This window comes from Engystomops pustulosus, chromosome 4 (genome assembly GCF_040894005.1).
Source record: "Engystomops pustulosus chromosome 4, aEngPut4.maternal, whole genome shotgun sequence".
Classification (NCBI taxonomy): Eukaryota; Metazoa; Chordata; class Amphibia; order Anura; family Leptodactylidae; genus Engystomops; species Engystomops pustulosus.
The window spans coordinates 118,223,103-118,242,634 of NC_092414.1; the positions used below are offsets into that span (position 1 = coordinate 118,223,103).

General features: G+C 40.1%; 1 protein-coding gene across 2 annotated transcripts in view; it reads right to left on the bottom strand.

The window, feature by feature from the left end:
* LHFPL3 (LHFPL tetraspan subfamily member 3) overlaps positions 1–19,532 on the bottom strand; it is a 61,129-nt gene that overhangs the window by 39,586 nt on the left and 2,011 nt on the right. The gene's annotated exons all lie outside the window — the stretch shown is intronic.

Here is a 19,532-nt window from a genome sequence, read left to right on the forward strand (position 1 = left end):
CGCCCCCTCATGAATACGCCGGACCACTTTGAATGGAAATCCCTGGGACTGTCCTTGTAAGGACGGGAGCTCATATTTGGGAAATAGGGACAGAGCAGTTGCAGGGGCACCTAGATGCAGTGTTTATATCCGTTCCTGGTCTGGGACTTCCCGACCCAGTGGCTGCATCAATCTATTCTACACATCAGCTCCTGCTTCCTTTTTATTATATATTATGCTTTACTAATTGTGATCCTTCCGTCCTAAGTTGTGCATATTGGTTGTTGTGTTTTTCTCCACCTTGATATTCTGGACTGGATGGATATTGGTATCTGTTGACAGATTTTATGCTAGATTTATTAAAAGTTATATCACCTGGTTTCACCATTTCATGATACTTGAGCTTGGCTGGTGAACATCCTCTGTCTATGGTGACAGTGAACTGACATAGTGGGGCTCATTTACTAAGGGTTGCGGATCGCACGTTTTTTGGACTGTTTGTATTTTTTGGGGATTGCACAGCTTGGACAGGTATTTAACCGGTGTCTGCGCTGCAATTGTGTCTCACGCAATGACCATAAAATAACTGCTGATGTAGGGTCATGTGATCTCTAACTGGCGATTGTTCATGGACAGTTAGAGATCACGTAACCCTCATTGTGCGGTCATATTATGGACAGGAATATGTGACTGATGAATTTAACCGGTTCGCGACCGCCCGCCGTGTATTCACGGCGGCGGTCGGGTCGCGTTGCATGGAGAGGGCTCAAGTGCTGAGCCCTCTCCATAGCCGGTAAGTCTTTGCTGCATAATGCAGCAAAGGCTTACCGGTAACATCCGCTAGCTAGCACCGATCGCAGGTGTTTTCACAGCGTAGGCTGCCGGCAAAGCTGCCGGCAGCCTCAAAGAGATAGCGGCGTATGTGCGCCGCCATCTTACCTGGGATCGCCGCTCCCCGTGACGTCATCGGGGGGCGGCGATCCCTCTCCATGGTAGCCTTGGGTCTTCCGAAGACCCAAGGCTATTACGTTTTAACCCCTTCATTACAATGTGCTGAATGAGGAAGAAAATCCCCATATACTGCCATACTGTAGTATGGCAGTATATGATAGGATCGATCAGACAACCTAGGGTTAAAGTACCCTAGGGAGTCTGAAAAATAGTATAAATAAAAATAAAAAAAAGTTAAAAAAAAATTATAATAAAAAAACCTAAAATTTCTAATCACCCCCCTTTCCCTAGAACTGACATAAATATAAATAAACATTAAAAATCATAAACACATCAGGTATCGACACGTCCGAAAATGCCCGATCTATCAAAATATGATAACGGTTTTTCACTGCGTTTAACCCCGTAACGGAAAATAGCGCCCAAAGTCGAAAATGGCGCTTTTTTGCCATTTTGAAAAATCTAAAAAAATCTATAAAAAGTGATCAAAATGTTGTACAGTGCTAAAAATGATATCATTGTAAATATTATCAAATTTCGCACAAAATGACACTACCCACAGCTCTGTACACCAAAGTATAAAAAAGTTATTAGCGCCAGAAGTTGGCAAAATCAAAAAAATTATTTTTGTACAGGAGGTTTTTTTTGTAAATGTATGAAAACATTATAAAACCTATACAAATTTGGTATCCCCTTAATTGTACCGACCCAAAGAATAAAGTATACATGTCATTTGGGGCGCTCAGTGGAAGACGTAATATCCAAGCCCACAAGAAAATGGCGCAAATGCGTTTTTTCACCATTTTCATTGCATTTAGAATTTTTTCCCGCTTCCGAGTACATGGAATATTTAATACCATCATTATGAAGTGCAATTTGTTACGCAGAAAACAAGCCGTCACACAGCTCTTTACGTGTAAAAATAAAAAAGTTATAGATTTTTGAAGGTGGGGAGTGAAAAATGGACATGAAAAAACAGGAAAGGGTCCTTAACCGGACAGGAGGTTTCACTTTACATATCAAGAAAGCGGAGCAGAACTATTAATAGATTTATATTGGTAAATTACCTAATACCCACCCCTCATACTTACATACACATTACAAAAAAACATGAGGTAAGGTGGCAAACGCCTTTAAGATATCAGTCAATAGTTTCTAGTACTCATTGATGATGCCATTAGCTCCAGGAGCTTTGGTGGTTCCTAGAGAATTAACTATTGAATTATTCAATATTATATTTTGATCCTCATTTATAGTTTCTTTAAAGATATTTATGCATTTTGTCTGCAGCTTGACTCTATAGCATTATTATTTTTAAGATTAAATGGGCTGTAATAATATTAGTGAAAAACCTCAACAATTTCCTCTGAATCAAAAAACATTTTGCCCTGGTTATCTTCTTTCACAAATACTTCCCGTAATTTAACCTCATAAGCCTCCCTATTAAATCATTCTTCTGTTTTTTTTTTAATGTTCTAAAAATTTTATTTGCTCAAGATAATTATTTAATTTTATCTCTAGTTCTTTTATTTTAACTTTTTTTGAAGTTGTTTTACTTTTTATGCATACACCATACACTTAATAGTGAAACAGATCCTGAGACCACCTTTAGCCACAATCAGAGCTGCATATCTTTTTGAGTGTGTCTCCACCAGCATTGCACATCTAGATGGTGGGATCTTTGTTTATCCTTCTTCAACTCCTTCAAAGTGGTGTACGGAGAGGGCTCACAAGGTTAGTACACGGAGTATGAATAAGTTAATGGTCTCAGAATATGACAAAATGAAGACATTTTTCTGCATCAAAACATAAAAAAACCTATACTGAACCAAAGAGTGATGGGGCGGAGTCATTAGGAGCGCACTGAGAACTAAACTGTACCACCACTACAAGTGTTCAGGAGTTAATAGTCTAGACAAACTGTATATTCCCCTCAGTTATGTCAAAACTATTTCTAAGAACAATATTTGCTAGCTTTATCTCCATGCAAATAACTCTACACAGACCTAAACAATGTTACAAAACAACTGTAACACACACATCTTAAAGGTATATGGTTTGTAAAATTAGGATAAGTGGTACAGTGAAATACAATAAATTCCACTGGTGAGGCCATATAGAAGCAAACCTATGCCTAAGGATACATTCACACACATGTATGGGGGACGTATATACGGCCGACGTATGTACGGCCGATATACGTCCCCCATACACCTCTATGGGCTCACGGCCCTGTACGGGAGCGGTACGGTGCAGCATACGTGTGGCACCGTACCGCTCCGAAGCCCGGAAAAAGATAGGACATGTCCTACGTACTACGGTACGGCGGGCATACATCGTGTGAATGTAGCCTTAAATCTCAACAGTACAAAAATTCCAAGAGCAACTCACCAATCAGGCATATTGCAGGAGAACAACCTCAACATGCATTTTGCGCCACAACCTTAGTTAAATGTAATTTATTGTATTTCTCTATATAATTGGTAGTTTAACCCCTTCACGACTGTTTGTAAACAGTGACCAACTTCAAACGGCCATATCTACTGAACCCTTGCACCGAGAAACACAATTCTGTTATCATATTAAACAGGAGAATCTCCCCTTTAATGTGATAAATGTGTATGGATGCTTAACAGAACCGGAGATATCCACTCTTAAAGTGTGTCACCACTACCTGCTAAAGTGATGTCACCCCTGTTACCCCTCCCCTCTCCCTACTCATGTATGTGTTTCTGTGAGAGAAACAAATATCAGCTAGATGTCAGCTACAGAAAAAGTACTTGACATGCTCATCCTGTAGCAGTTCCCCCTCTCATACACACAGGCTTCGAGTGGCACCGCAGCCAGAACCAGGAAGCACATAGAGGAGCCAGCACCAGGAGTTATACATCATTATACAGGCTGTCAGTTATGTGTATTGGAGTATCTCATACACAGGCTGCAGGAGGCACCAGCACCATAGAGGAGACAGCCCCAGGAGTGTCACATCTTTATATAGGCTGTCAGTCATGTGTATAGCAGTATCTCATACAGACACAGGCTGCAGGGGGAGCCAGCACCAGGAAGCACATAGAGGAGCCAGCACCAGGTGTGTCACATCATTACGTAGGCTCTCGGTCATGAATAAACTGGACTGCTAAATATGATAACAGCTCATTAGACCCATCTCAGGTCATTTGCATGGAGCTTTAGGACCTGATAGTTTGAGTTTACAGGCATGTAGGGATATGGGCAGAGATCGTAATAACGCCTCTACTAGCGTCTATGACGCATGCAGAGGCTGATTTACTCTCCAAAAAAACCACCAAGCGTATAAATACGCTTGGCAATTTAATTGTGTTACCGCTGTCTGGCTCTAGACAGTAGCGATGTGCAGCTGCCGCCTGCAAGTGTGTGAGAGACAGAGCGGACAGCGGAGCTCAGACACAGAGCAGTCACGTGCACATGGACCCACTACACTGCAGAGATGTATCTGCTCCTCCCCCGCAGAAGAGGAGCTCAGGCCACGCCCTCCTTAACACGGAGCAGTCACTGTCTTCTCCCAGCTGCACTGTGTCCAGTGTCACTAGCATAAAGGGAGCAGCAGGGGAATCGCATTACACTGAAGAGGGGCGGGGCAAGGCACAGGCAGGAGGACAGGACATGTGACCTTTACTGGGGTCTCTGCTCCTCCTCCCCTCCTGACCCGTCTCTAGTTCTAATAGATACAGCTGCACATGCGTACTAGCAAACTTGGCAGAGTGAGGGAAAGGAGAGTGGCGGAGCGTTTGATTCCAAAGGTGTTAGTTGTCATCTGGTGTGGTCCTGTGTCTGCTGTGGTGGTCCTGTGCCTGCTGTGGTGTTCTCACAGGTTTGTGTGACTGACATATTGTATTCCCAGGGAGTTCAATTGATGAATAGTGGTTACCTGAGCCTGACATAAGATGTATTCAATAAATTACAAAATAGTTATGATTGAGGTTCCATGCATAGGTGGACTACATGGGACACAGGAGGTGACCGTGATTTTACAATGTTCACAAGAGCTTACAATCTATGAGGAGGGAGGGGGGGCACAGGAGGTGACAATGCTTGTACAATGGTCACAAGAGCTTACAATCTATGTGAACAAGGAGGGGACACAGGAGATGACAGTCCTTTCACAATGGTCCCCAGAGCTTACAATCTAGGAGATGGCAAAGGGAGAATGGAGGTGACAATGCTTGTACAATGGTCACAGGAGCTTACAATCTATAAGAAGGAGGGGACACATGAGGTGACAGTCCTTATACAAGGGTCACAAGAGCTTACAATCTATAAGAAGGAGGGGACACAGGAGGTGACAATGCTTGTACAATGGTCCCCAGAGCTTACAATCTATGTGGAGGAGGACACAGGAGGTGACAATGCTGTACAATGGTCACAAGAGCTTACAATCTAGGAGATGGCAAAGGGAGAATGGAGGAGACAATGCATATACAATAGTCACAAGAGCTTACAATCTATAAGAAGGAGGGGACACAGGAGGTGACAGTCCTTATACAATGGTCACAGGAGCTTACAATCTATGAGGAAGAGACACAGGAGGTGACAGTGCTTGTACAATGGTCACAAGAGCTTACAATCTATGAGAAGGAGGGGACATAGGAGGTGACAGTGCTTGTACAATGGTCACAGGAGCTTACAATCTATGAGAAGGAAGGGACATAGGAGGTGACAGTCCTTATACAATGAATAAGAACAGAACAACATGTGTAAAGTAGCAAAATGCCAGGGGCACCCCTGAGGAAGCGTGGGGCGACTTGTCCTGGGTCCACATCTCCACCTCACATCCCCCGGTAAATATCGCAGTTTAGACCGGTGTCCAGTGGGTTCGCTATTGCACGTCAGCTACTCCAGCACAGAGGATTCATATGCACTTTTGTGCTTTCATTTCTATACATCCTCGGGCTGGACTGTCTGACAGTTATTTCGCTAACACCTTTTTTCCCACAGACGCATGCTCGGCTTACACACTCACTTTCTTGGTGGGATGGTTTTGTGAGGCCCAGGCCTGGTTAAACCCGACAATATCAGGTTTTGGGCTCCAGTGGATTTTGTATGCATGGGTGCACTAGGGTGCATTCCTTTTTAAATGATTTTATGACATTTTTGTCTTGTTGATGTTTGTCCTTTGTCCAAACTTTTCAATAAAGTTATTTTGTGCTAATTTGCTACTTTACACATGTTGTTCTGTTCTTATTCTATGTAGCCCACTTTTGCATGTGTGTAGCCCATTGATTGGGTGTTATCTAATAGTATAGATCCCAATTCTGTATACATAAGTCCTTATACAATGGTCACAAGAGCTTACAGTACAGACACAGAGGGTGACAGTACTTGTACAATGATCCAGGCATTTCAAGTAAGGGATAATTAAATAAATATCCCAAAGACCCCAATGTTTTCATATTGTATTGAAACTCATTCTATTGAACAAAATCCTCCCCAAACCAAAACACTTGTGCTCAGTAAGTAGCAACTTTATTGTGGCCAAATACATCTTGCTAGTTAGTGAACGCAAGTGCATTGGTCAGAAGGCTTATGTTTTTGGGAAGGACTATTTACTTTAGTAAAAAATAAACAGTGTAAAAAAAAAGTGGCATGCCCTCAACACCCCAAAAAGTAAATGAAATAAATTTAGAGACGGTAGCCCCAGCCTGCTCAGTGTGGGGAGGTAGGGGGTTTGGGGCTGGTTGTTAACAATGTATACGAATAGGAGTTATATATTTGTATTACTGAAAATTCCATACTCTTCCTCGGCTAAAAATACTCCTCAAAAATGGTGAGAGGAGTATTATTACCCTTCTGGAAAAATGTTAGTGCGACCTCTGGATATGGGCAATGCTTTCTAACGGCAGTTTATGAAAATATATTTAGTTTTGGGAGTTAATTTGACTGATTTATGAGAAATAGCCGTTTGAAGTGTGCCCCTAGAATCTAGAAGGAGCTTCAGGAAAGACTGTCACAGTTCGATGAACTGTCAGAGTCTCTTAGGGAAGAGTCAGTGGACCCTCTGGACCACCACGGGAGATGGTGATGGTACTAGCCAATACCCGGGACCGGAGTCTAAGTGACACCTTCACCAGAGCCCAAGCAAAGCGGGATGGTCTTGCTGCGGTGGGGTGCCACCAGGTCGTTCCACGGGTGCGACTAGGCCGTCGGTGGCAGCCAAAGTAGTACGGATATGCAGGACACAGTTTGAGCCTGGGGTGACAGCAGGAGAACAGCTTGGGAGGGCACACGGAACAGGAAGGCAGGAACGGATGACGGGAACACAGCAGGCACGGGAAACATGATTCTGGAATCACATGAACACGGAGGAACACTGGAAACACAGGGAACACTGTAGGGCTTTCACTTAACAGGAAACGATGCCGAAGATCCGGCGGGAGAATGCTGGGAGCCGCAGGATTATATAGCAGAGCCAGATTAACCAGCACCAATCAGGAGGACGCTGGCCCTTTAAATCCTGAAGAGCCGGTGCACAGCCTCAGCCTCATAGAGGGGTAGGGGTGTGCCCACGATCCAACACATGGATTGTGCGTGCATCCCTGACAAAGACTTTCACTTTTACTTTGGAGAAGTGCATGTACCCTCTGCATCTGTAGCTGAACCTGGGAAAGGGTGATGAAATACTACTGATTTAAAAAAAACTTTTATTGGAAAATTCCGCTCAAAAGTTTGGGGTCACTTATAAATGTACTTATTTTTGAAAGAAAAGCACAATTTTCTTTCTATGAAGTTAACATTAAATCATAAATACACTCTATACATTATTAATGTGGTAAATGACTATTCTAACTGCAAATGTCTGGGTTTTTTTATATCTACATGTGTGTATATAGGCCCATTTCCAACAACCACTATTATAGTGGTTTAATGGTAAATTATGTTTGGTAACTGTGTAAGAAGGCTAATGGATGTTTAGAAAACCTTTGAAAACCCTTGGTATTAACACAGCTGAAAACAGTTTGGCTGATTAGAGAAACTTTGAGGGTGCGGTCACATGTTGCAGTTAAAACTGCATCGCATTCAGTTTTGAGGTGGTTTTAGGTGCAGTTTTGTCAGTTTCACAGGTGAAAGACATGAACTGAATGGGTGAATTTGATTTGGAAGGAGAAAGCTGTTCAACAAATGCCATTCACCTGTTAATTTGATGTCTTTCACTTCAAATAAAAAATAAGTTAAAATAAGTAATACCACCTCAAAACTAATTGTGATGCAGTTTAAACTGCAACGTGTGACTGCACCCTCAAACTGACCTTCCTTTGAGCTGGTTGAGAATCTGGAGCATCACATTTATTTCTTCTATTAATCTCTTCACAATAGCCAGAAAAAAAGACTGTACATGTGAAGCCCATTCCATGCGACAATTTGTCAAAAACTGAAGATTTTGTACAACGGTATGTACTACTCTCATTACAGAAGAGCACAAACAAGCTCTAAGTAGAAAGAGAAGTGGGAGGCCCCGCTGCACAACTTAGCAACAAGACAGGTACATTAGCGTGTTTGGTTTGAAAAACCGATGCCTTACAGGTCCTCAACTGGCAGCTTCATTAAATAGTACCCACCAAATGCCAGTATCAAGCTCTACAGTAAAGAGGCGACTCAAGGTTGCTGGCCTTTAGGGCAGAATGACAAAGAAAAAGCCATATCTGAGACTGGATAATAAAAGGAAAAGATTATATGGGCAAAAGAACATCCTACAAGAGGACAATGGCCAAAAGCACACCTCCTAATTATGTACAAACTATTTAGGGAAGAAGTAGTCAAGTTGTCATGAAAAAAATTAAGTAAAAAGTGTTGAGACGTAAAGCTTTTCCAGAGATATTGTCATTTAAAGTTCATAGCAGAATGTCAAAAATTATATTTGCAATTCATAGGGGCTCGTTTACTTAACCCCTACGGGACTCAGCCTCTTTTGGCCTTAAGGACGCGGCCCCATTTTTCAAATCTGCCCTTTGTCACCATAAGTGGTTATAGCTTCGAACGCTATGAGATATCCAGGGGATTTTGAGATTGTTTTCTCGTGACACATTGTACTTCAAATTAGTTTACAAATCTGGATATCTTTTGTGTTTAGTAATGAAAAAAAAACTAAATTTGGCAAATATTCTTTATTTTTAACATTCTAAATTCTCTACTTTTGATGCAGATAGACATAGCACCCAAATAAATGCATAACTTACATTTCCCAAATGTCTGCTTTATGTTGCCATGTTTTTTTAAGATTCCACATATTTTACTAGAATGTTATGAGGCTCAGAATTTAGGTATAATTTTTCACATTTTTTGTAAAATCACCAAAACCCGTATTTAGATGGACCTGCTCAACTTCTAATTGACTGTGAGAGGCCTAAATAATAGCTAGACTCGTAAATTACCCGATTATGGAAACTAAACACCTCAACGTATGAAAAAGTTTGTTAACCCTTTAGGTGTCTTATAGGGGTTAAAACAAAATGGAGGTGCAGTCTAAAAATTGTAATATTTTTTCACAATACATTCATTTTGGGTAGAAAATTAAACATTTGCAATGGATTAGATGAAAAAAAGCTCCACAAAGTTTGATGGTGGTGATAACGGCCGGGCATAGAAGAGAAGGAGGCGCCATCCAGATCAGATTTGCTATGTCAAATTGTACAGGCTATAATTTTCTTCTTTTTTAAATATGGACCTATAGGGGCTTATTTCTTTTGCCACATGAGATGCACTTTTCTAATATGTATTTTTGGGGCACCTATAGCTAATTGGTGAGATTTTATTAACTCTTTGTTGGTGGAGGACATGAAAATCATCAATTTTTAGGAAGATTCCGAAAATACCTCATTTATATAGATTTTTTAATTTTTTCCCCATTTTTACTGAATAAAAAGTAATTTGGCAAAAATGTTAATTTTAGCATCACCGTCTTTCATATGCATAACTTTTTTATTTTACGCCTCACAAATCTGTTTAAGGGCTTATTTTTAGCGAGAATGATCACTTTTTAGAGCATTTTTTATTTAAATTATATTTTTTTGGAGCGCTTTTTTAATTTTTTTTTGCAGGGTTCACTTTGGGGATCTAATAACGATTCTATTTTATTATGCAGATTGTTACGGACGCAGGGATACCAAAATATGTGGGGATTTTGTGTATTTTATTCAATTGTACTGAATAAAAACTAATTTGGAGAAAATCTTGTACATTTTAGCATATTTTCATATGCATAACTTTTTTATTTTTCGGCTGACAAATCTGGTTAGGGGCTTATTTTTTGCAGGAAGAGTTGTTCTTTTTAGTGGGCTTATTTTAGAGTGCGGAACATTTTTAAAGGTATTAATTAAAAATTATCTTTTTTAGGAACGTTTTTTGCGTTTTTTTCCTACGTCATTTACCATGCAGGTCCAGTAACGGTTCTGTTTTAATAAACAGATTGTACGGACGCGGCAATACCAAATATGTGGGTTTTTTTGTGTTTTTTATACTTTATTAAGTGTTTTTATGGGAAAGTGACATTTTAGGGGCTTATATTTTCATGTATTTACTTTTTATTTATTCTTATGTGTAAACCTTAGTGTTTTTACATTGTTTTACTTTTCCATACTTGAACTTGAACCAGTGATGCTCTGATCGCTGGTTCAAGAGCAATACACTGCTCTACAATACTAATTTATTGTAGAGCAGTGTAAACTGTTTGAGCATGCGGTCATGCTTGACCAGGGCGTGTAAGGGGTTAACACTCGCAATCGGAGTCGGCTCCGATCGCAGGTGTTAGCACAGGGTGTCAGCTGTGATAGACAGCTGACAGCCGCTGCTTCTGGTGCCGGCTCCGTTCGTGAGCCGGTGCCAGAAGCAGGACGTTATAGCATGTCCCGGTGCGCTAAGTAGGGGTTAAGCGGACACTGGAGTAGACTTAAAGTGCATTGTCCGATGATCATGCACTGTGCCGCAATTCACTAAGATCGTGTGCCCGATATCCTCCATGTGTCGCTTCCCCGCTCAGGTCCGACAGAGTTCACCTTCTTTTTCATGGTGCATGTAAGTGCATTGTCTTGCGCCACAATTTGAAAGTTAAATTCCGCGCTCAGTCCGAACGCCTCCCAATTTGTGTCACATGGAAGCCAGCACAACTGCGCCAAAAAATGATTGTGTGCGCAGACACCTGTTAAATACCTTTAAAAGCCGTGCAATCCCCGAAAAAGGTGCAAAGTCCAACGAAAGTGCGACCCTTAGTAAATGAGCCCCATAGTGTACCATGTGTAGTATTATTATAAAGTTCTATGGTCTTGATAGAGTTAAAAATGTTTGAACTGTTTTTCGACAACCTTAATCTAACAAGTCCTGGCTCTCAAATTATCATTCATGGTTTGGATTTGATTGCATTTTAAACCAACAGCTTAACTTTAAAAAGGTAATTGGATTCATTCTGCAAGCCACTAAAAGATTGAGATTTACCGCCTCATGGAATGTGCGTATTATCAGCATTTTACAGCAAACCCGATTAGAATTGATAAACAGAAGACCAAGCAAACTGGACAAATCCACCAGTTGTAAAAATGCTTCTATGGATCTGCTCAAAAGTGTAGTGGTATTGCATTTATGTACAAAATATAAAACATTTATGATTACTTTCATCACCTTAAAAAAATAGGTAAAGAGTAGGCCAAGTGTATGTGAAAAAAAGAAAAACAAAACCTGACATTTAAGGAAACCTGTCTTATGAAATTGGCTTAATAAACCACTATCAGTATGTTGTCAAGCAGTCGCACAGCTTCTAGATGATGTTTCTTTCATGGCCTGGTGTGGTGGCATCATCCATCCAACTTTGAAGTGAGATGTAAATTGGTTTAATGAAGTCAAGTGCCATGTAAGAAACATGATCTAGAAGGTGTTTAGCTGTATATACATTGGTATATTACGGTAGGTCAATTTCTGATGATGGTTCCCTTTTTTCAGTCCTTATATATCAGGCCTGAATTTCTAAGATGAGATGCATTTAAACAATTTAAAACTCATCCATGTTTGATCAGTAAAACACTGGACTAATTGTTTGAAATATCTATTAGTTTTCTAACCTAGTGCTATCTGAGCGTCTGTTTTTGTAATCTAATTGTATTCCGCTCTGAGCTACTTATTTTTCTTCCTTGTCTCCAAGCAACATAGTAATGAAAAATTGACGTGAATGCACTCCTTATTTCTTTATGTACCCACTGATTTCAATGAGGCATGTGTTGCGAGAGAATCGGAACAAACCAATGCATGCTTTCTCTGCAGGGACAGATGATCCGTGTCCAAAATTTGCATTGTTTCATACAAGTGACAGAATGGGGGAGTTGTATTAATCTGTCTATGCCAGAAAATTGGAGTAATTTGCACCTGAATATTGTAGACCATTTTTAAGCAGTTGTCTGAGTCGCAAGTGCATGTCCTTGGTAACCATTGGGCGTGACTATACAAAAAATAGCTTGTGCGCCCAAAAATTTAATGTGTGGCGCAACAAACTAGACCAACTAATAGGAGGTGCAAAATACAACTCACCAATCTTATACTAAACCAGATTAATCATCCAGCACCAGACACAATGATTAATGTGGCGCAGTAGAGAACTGTCTAATTTTACTAAGCATGCTCTAAAGACCGACAGGTTAATACATCTCCCCAAATGCATCAGTGTTCAGTCAGAGTGCTGCCTGATTTAGGTTAACCCCTTAAGGACGCAGCCATTTTGTAGCTTAAGGCTCAGCCCGATTTTTTGGATTCTGACCTGCGTCGCTTTATATGGTTATAACTTTTGAACACTGTTACTTATCAAAGCGATTCTGAGATTGTTTTTTCCCCACATGTTGTACTTCATTTTAGTGGTAAATTCTGGCAGATAAGTTTTGCGTTTATTTACAAAAAAAAGAAAATATGATAAATTTTTTGAAAAATTTAGAATGGTCATATTGTTCCCTTATACGTTCATTTAGCACTAAAATTTACACATTTCCAAAATATAAAAAGAGAAAACCCACCATACAATTTGTTCTGCAATTTCTCCTGAGTGCAGCGACCCCCCACATGTGGCTGTGACTTGTTTTATGGGGGCACAGCGAGGTGCAGAAGGGAAGGAGGGCGCTGCAGCTGCCAGGATTTTAGTTTCCTCATTGGCCCCTTTTGAAGGCTATAAAATTTTCGCTTTTGCGCTATTAGGGCCATGTGACGGCACTTTTTTTGCGGGATGAGATGCTTTTTCCATTGTTACCATTTTGGGGTTGGTATCACCTATTGTTGAAAATTTAGGAACTTTTTTTGAGGGCAGGAGTAGAAAAGCATCAATTCTGTACTGGATTTTTTACTTGTTTTTTTTTTGGTGTTCACCGTATAGACTAATAATCATGTTATCTTTATTCTATGGGTCGATACGATTACGGGGATACCAGACATGAATATATTTTCTTACGTTTTACTAAATTTGTCAAACAAAACCCTAATGTGGGGAAAAATCTATCATTTATGTATTGCCATCTTCCAAGTGGCATAACATTGTTACTTTTTTGGCTACGGAGCTAGTTGATGGCTTGTTTTTTGCGGGACATGTTGTACTTTGCACCAGTATCATGTCTGAGTACATATGGTTTTTTGATCGTATTTTATAGCATTTTTTGTGGGATTGAAAAGGTAAAAATCATAATTTTTGGAGGGTTTATAACAGTTTTTTTTTACGGCGTTTATCGTGGGGGTTCAATAATGATTTACTTTTATTCTACGGGTTGTTACGGACGCGGTGATACTATATATGTGTGGTTTGTGTTATGATTTAGACTTTTTTTTTGAGTTATATGTCTCTTTATATGTTTTGGGGGTTTGGGGCATTTTTAGTGATTTATGACTTTATTTTTTTATTGAATAACTTTTTTTTTTTACTTTTTCACTTTTATACCATGGGATATGAACAAGCAATCCTCTGATTGCTTGTTCATGATAATATTCTGCAATACTCATGTATTGCAGAGTATTATCAGTGTCAGCCTATACACTTGCATAGGCTGGCACTGTGCCAGTAAGATGACGTCACAGACGCCATCTTACTGGCAATTCTTGCAAGTAACTCTGGGGTCCATATCGGACCCCAGAGTTGCTATGGCAACGATCGGCGCCCCCCGAAAACGGTTCGGGGGGGCCGATCGTGGGGGAAAGACCCCCCAGATGCTTGTTAGATGCCGCGGTCGCGCTGACCGCGGCATTTAACGGGTTAAGCACCCGCGATCGGAGACAACTCCGATCGCGGGTGTTACACTGGGGTGCCGGCTATTAGTTACAGCCGGCACCCCGTGTTTCCCGATGCCGGTTCGGCTCTGATCCAGAGCCGAGCCGGCATAAGCGCCGTGGCGGATATATCCGCCACTGAGCGCTAAGTCACTGCGCTCCATGGCGGATATATCCGCCACGGAGCGTGAAGGGGTTAAGGCTGCAATTATTCAAGAAAATTGTTTATGTGCAAGGGGCTTAAAGGGGTATTCCCTGAGCATTTACATTTCAATTATTTAATCTCTCATATACACATATATCTTCAATTGCATTAAAAGAGTTTCTGTGTGAAGATGATTTTCCATGAATGTAGCCATATTGTCTCTTCGAAATGACATTGTTGTATTGTTGGATACAACCATGGCTGCTGCAGAGATTGCACAAAGAAACAAATTGTTTTTTCATGTAAAATGGTCACAGAAAATTATCTTTAACTTTTTATTAATAAAATGCAATTGAAGAAATGTATCTATTTGGCTGATGAATTAAATAAAATGTGAATGCCCAGATGAGAATACCCTTTAAGTGAAAGAACATGATCTGCGTTCACAGGCTCTGGTAAAATTGCGTTTTGAAATGCATTTCAATCAGAACTTGCTTTAGAGTTCCCTCCACTTTAAGACGAAGGATAACAAAACCCTATTTGCTCGTATGACCAATATGTCAGTTATGGAGTTATGATCCATCTCAGTCCAAGAAAAAATGCATATTTGGAAGCTAGCAAAAGACATACCGGTGGCTCAATTTGGTCCAGCATTTGGACAGAAAGAGATATAAATAACTCTCGAAGGGAGCATAGGAAGTTGGCATGTATGCTCACAATGTAATCCAGGAATTCGTCTGGATCAAATAAGACTACCATTGAGAGGCTAGAACTCCTCAAGGGTCCTAGATCTGATCCAAGGTAGGAGGGTTTCTAAAGTACTCCCATGGGTGTGTCCTAATATAATCAGGGCACCCCTTGTGTCCATTGTTCTTCCCTGGGAGATATTTTACCATCTAAGGCAGGATGAATCATTAAGTGAGGGCCATCCATCTTCATTGACACACTAATCGGTGATACTGAGTCCTATGGACTGATAACATGTAGTTACATACTGATAATATGTATAGTTACTTACAGCCTAGCCTTACTGTATAATCATTCAATGCATAGATACTTTCTATGTAAATCTGAAGTTAATGAACTTGGGCCAAGGAAACAAAAAGTACAACTTTGTTCTAAATAGTGAGTTACTTTTAGTTAATTTTAGTGACCAGAGTCTAATAACATTATGGGGTGCTAAGGGAAGATCTCATTAGAATTTACAAATACCTAAATTTACCTAAAATGTACCTAAGTACAGGGATCTTTTTATACCTAGGCCTGTGACTGGGACAAGGGGTAATTCGCTACGCCTAGAGGAGAGGCCTAGACTTCTACCATTGCCATAGCCATCAGGATTCTTTACTTTACAACCAGTGATACTATGTAACTTTCTGCCACAGACAGTTGTAATGGCTGATACTTTGTGCATGTTCAAGAGGGGCCTGGATCAAAAATACCACAAGTTATGACTGCCATATAGGGACAAGAAGGGATTTGCAATAATTTGGGAAAATTAACATCATCCTTGTAGGATTTTATTTTCCTTCGTCTGGATCAACACGGTATGATTTATAGGTTGGACTTGATGGACCTGTGTCTATTTCCAACCTTATCTACTATGAAACTTTGAAATAGGTTGGGTCACCTAGAACTGGAAATTGTTTGTAATATCATGCTACTCTCACAGGTTTTTCACTTGCATGTTATCACTGTGCTCCCGTTTGGATGCACAATATCCCCGATTACAAAATGCAAAGTTACTCTGACAGACATTTTACTCATTCTATGTGGGAGCAGAAAAGAGGAAATGTAGAAACAGTAGTAGTACAAAATGGGTGGCTACAAGGATGAAGCTGAACAGGATAAGGGATTAGTGCCAAGGGTCAAATCTTCAGTAAGAACGGTGGGACCCAAAGGCTCCCTATATACACAAGGTGGATGGATTGGCAGAGGACTTGTTTGACCAGCAATCTATTAATTTCAATGGAGCATCGGGTTGGTGACATCTTGCTACCCCAATGCAGTTAATGTGGTTCTGGTCATGCATGCACAATGGTGATCCATTCATTCAATCCATACAAGTAGACGTTTGCATCCTACAGGCACTCAGTGTCTTTGGCAAGACAACCCTTTATATTATTGGTAACAGTAAAAACTTTACCATTGTTTTCTAAAACTTTACCATACTTCTTCAGACAAAACTATTAAAATCTCTTTTATATAATTTATTTTCTAAATTTTCTATCATGTAAAGTTTAAAGTACAGACCAGTAATAAAGGCTAGCATCCATGAATCAGGGAACAACATTGTAAATGGTGACAATCTGTTCACAATGATGAAGGCCAAGAGAAAACATAAAATGATTAAAAATTAATAGATCTCGAATGTTAAAGTCTGTGAAGTAGGATGTTAGTTCCTTTGTAACAGATGTCTTGCTTCTTTACCATGCTGATCAATTTAAAAATTGACTTAAAGCAGTATTCCCACAAAGACACGTTTCTTAAATGTACTCAGGAATGTAATGTTATTAACAAAATTACAGCACTTCACAGATATAATTCCAAAATGTGTTCCAACAGTACTGGGCACACAATTTTGGTTGGCCCTGGATCCGACCCTGGATCTTCTGACTTTAGGGTCAGCAGACATATTGTGCTTCTGTCTGACACTGCACTGAGCAGAGCTCCTCTCACCCTCTAGCCCCCACCCTTGCATTCCAGGACGAGCTCACACAGACAGACACTAACTTCCTGTAGGCAAACAGCAGCAGCAACATGAGGAGAGTAACAATACAATCTACAGGCAGATAAGTGGAGAGAGGCATATAGCAGAGCTGTGTATGTTATGGCCGTGATAGCAGAGCTAAGAATGTCATGGTGATATGCACCTCATGGATTTTATCTTCTCTAAACTCTGATCTGTCTCATCTCTCTTTCTATGTGTCAGATACTATTAGAATGTTCAGAAGCTAAATGAAGGTCTATATAACCTTTACCCTGATAATCTAACCACACTGTCAGCACACAGCAAACATCACTAGGGGATTGATATTTACAAATTTTCTTTCCTGTGCAAACCGCTTTAAAGATAAACCCCACCGAAATGAAAATCAATTTTGCCAATAGTACACTAAGGTCGGTGACACATGACCAGGGTGGGTCTGTGAAAAATGGACCACCTGATGGCCAGATTTTACGGATCAATCACAGTGCAGAGGACTAGACTCTGTGCATCATAGTGACATAAAGGGGTTTTCCCACAAAGCAAGTTAGACCCTATCCACAGGTAAGGGCCTAACTTGCTGATCATGGGGTTCTCAGTGTACCCCCGTCAGTTCCCTGAGATGACCGGAGCGTATGCGCAGGCTACTCTGTACGTCGTTGTAAAGCTGACAGAGATTGCTAAGTACGTCGCTCGGCATTCTCTGTCAGCTCCATAGAAATGAACGGGGCAACCTGCGCATGCATAGGAATTTTTTTGCATTAACAATTATTAATCGGGGGAGGGGGTAATTTAAAAAAGATTCCACAATAATATGATGACAAGACTGAACCTGAGTGACAGACACCGTAGAGGCTATTCATAGAAACAGTAAATGCTCATATTTTGACTCTATTCCTAAAATATCTTGAAGTTAAATATTTGGGGTTTATTTATCATATGACAAGCCCGCCGCAGCTCCAGCGCTGCCGAATACATCAGGAGGAAGCCTCTTGATGTATCGGGCTGCGAACATGCAGCGTCAGGGCTATCATATATGATAAATATGCCCCATTATGCATTACATTGTATTATTAGTAAATTCATTTTCAAAGTAGGCCACTAACTTTTACAGATAGGATAGGAACATCACTGGGAACTACTTGCCAGTATATTAATATATACAGGTGGTCCCCTACTTCAGAACACCCAACTTACAGACGACCCCTGATTTTGGTATTTTAATGTACTTTAGCCCTAGGCTACAATACACAGCTATAACAGTTATCAAAGGTGTCTGTAATAAAGATTTATTTTTAATCCCAATTGTCACAGAGACCAAAAATTTTTTTACTGGGGTTATAATAATCAAGTATATAAGTATATAGTTCTGACTTACATACAAATTCAACTTAAGAACAAACTTGCAAAACCTTGAATCTTGTAGGTAACCTTTCCCAGCAATGGACTATGTTGAATAACACTGCGAGCAGCACAAATAGTACATTCATAACACTGTGACCATGTCGTTCACCATATGTCCTACTGGTGAACTTTTCAGCAAATCAGATTTTTTTTGCCAAACCTAAAAAACATATTAACTGTTTTCTCTGTGTCAATACACATACAGCAATACCAAATTTACATTTTTTTTTCTCAAATGACCTTTCGTTGTATAATGAAATACTTTTGGGAAAAAAAACTTTTTGCATCGCCACCTTCCAAGCGCCGTAACTTTTTACATTTTTTTTCAGTGTAGCTGTGTGAGGATTTATTTTTTGTGAAAAGACCTGTATATTTTATTTGTACACATTAGGGCAGTAGTGGCAATTCCATGGCACAGGGGTAGCTCTTTCTGTGGGCACTTGGGGCATTGTCCCAGAAAATAATTTTCCAGACAGGACTTTAGACAGCCTAGGACGTTTTGTGCTCAGTACGGTTTTAAATCGAAACATCCTTGGTTGCTTTAGAGTGAAGTAGGAGTGAGTAAATATGAACAGGGCATGCACCTGCTCCGAGTTCCACCATCTTGATTTCAAGGGGAAACCTGTTGGGATACTGCATTTCTTGGATTTCTCCTTCTTCAACGTATCAGTGTCCTCAGGGAATGTATACGATTTTAAGTTGAGGCAGACTCCTTAAAATAAGTTACTGTTCAAATTGCTTTGTTGGCACTTTACTATAGATAAGTGGGTTCTGGATCTAGTTATGGCACTTGATCTCTAAAAGGTTTGCCATCACTGCAATATTGGTTCACAAAGTTTTTTGATTGCGATGAATTTCATTTTATGTGTGACGGATTAAAATATGTCAATTTGGGCATAGTGTTTTCCTTTATTTTTTTCTAAAGATTTTTTGCTGTATGAGATAAATACCATTATAGTTTTGTATAATGGATTGGTATGGGTGTGGCGGTACAAAATATGTGCGATTTACTTTTTGTAAGTCTTTTTTAGACTTTATTTTTTACATAAAACTTTATTATTATTTTTTTATATCACTTTTTCGCACAAGGAG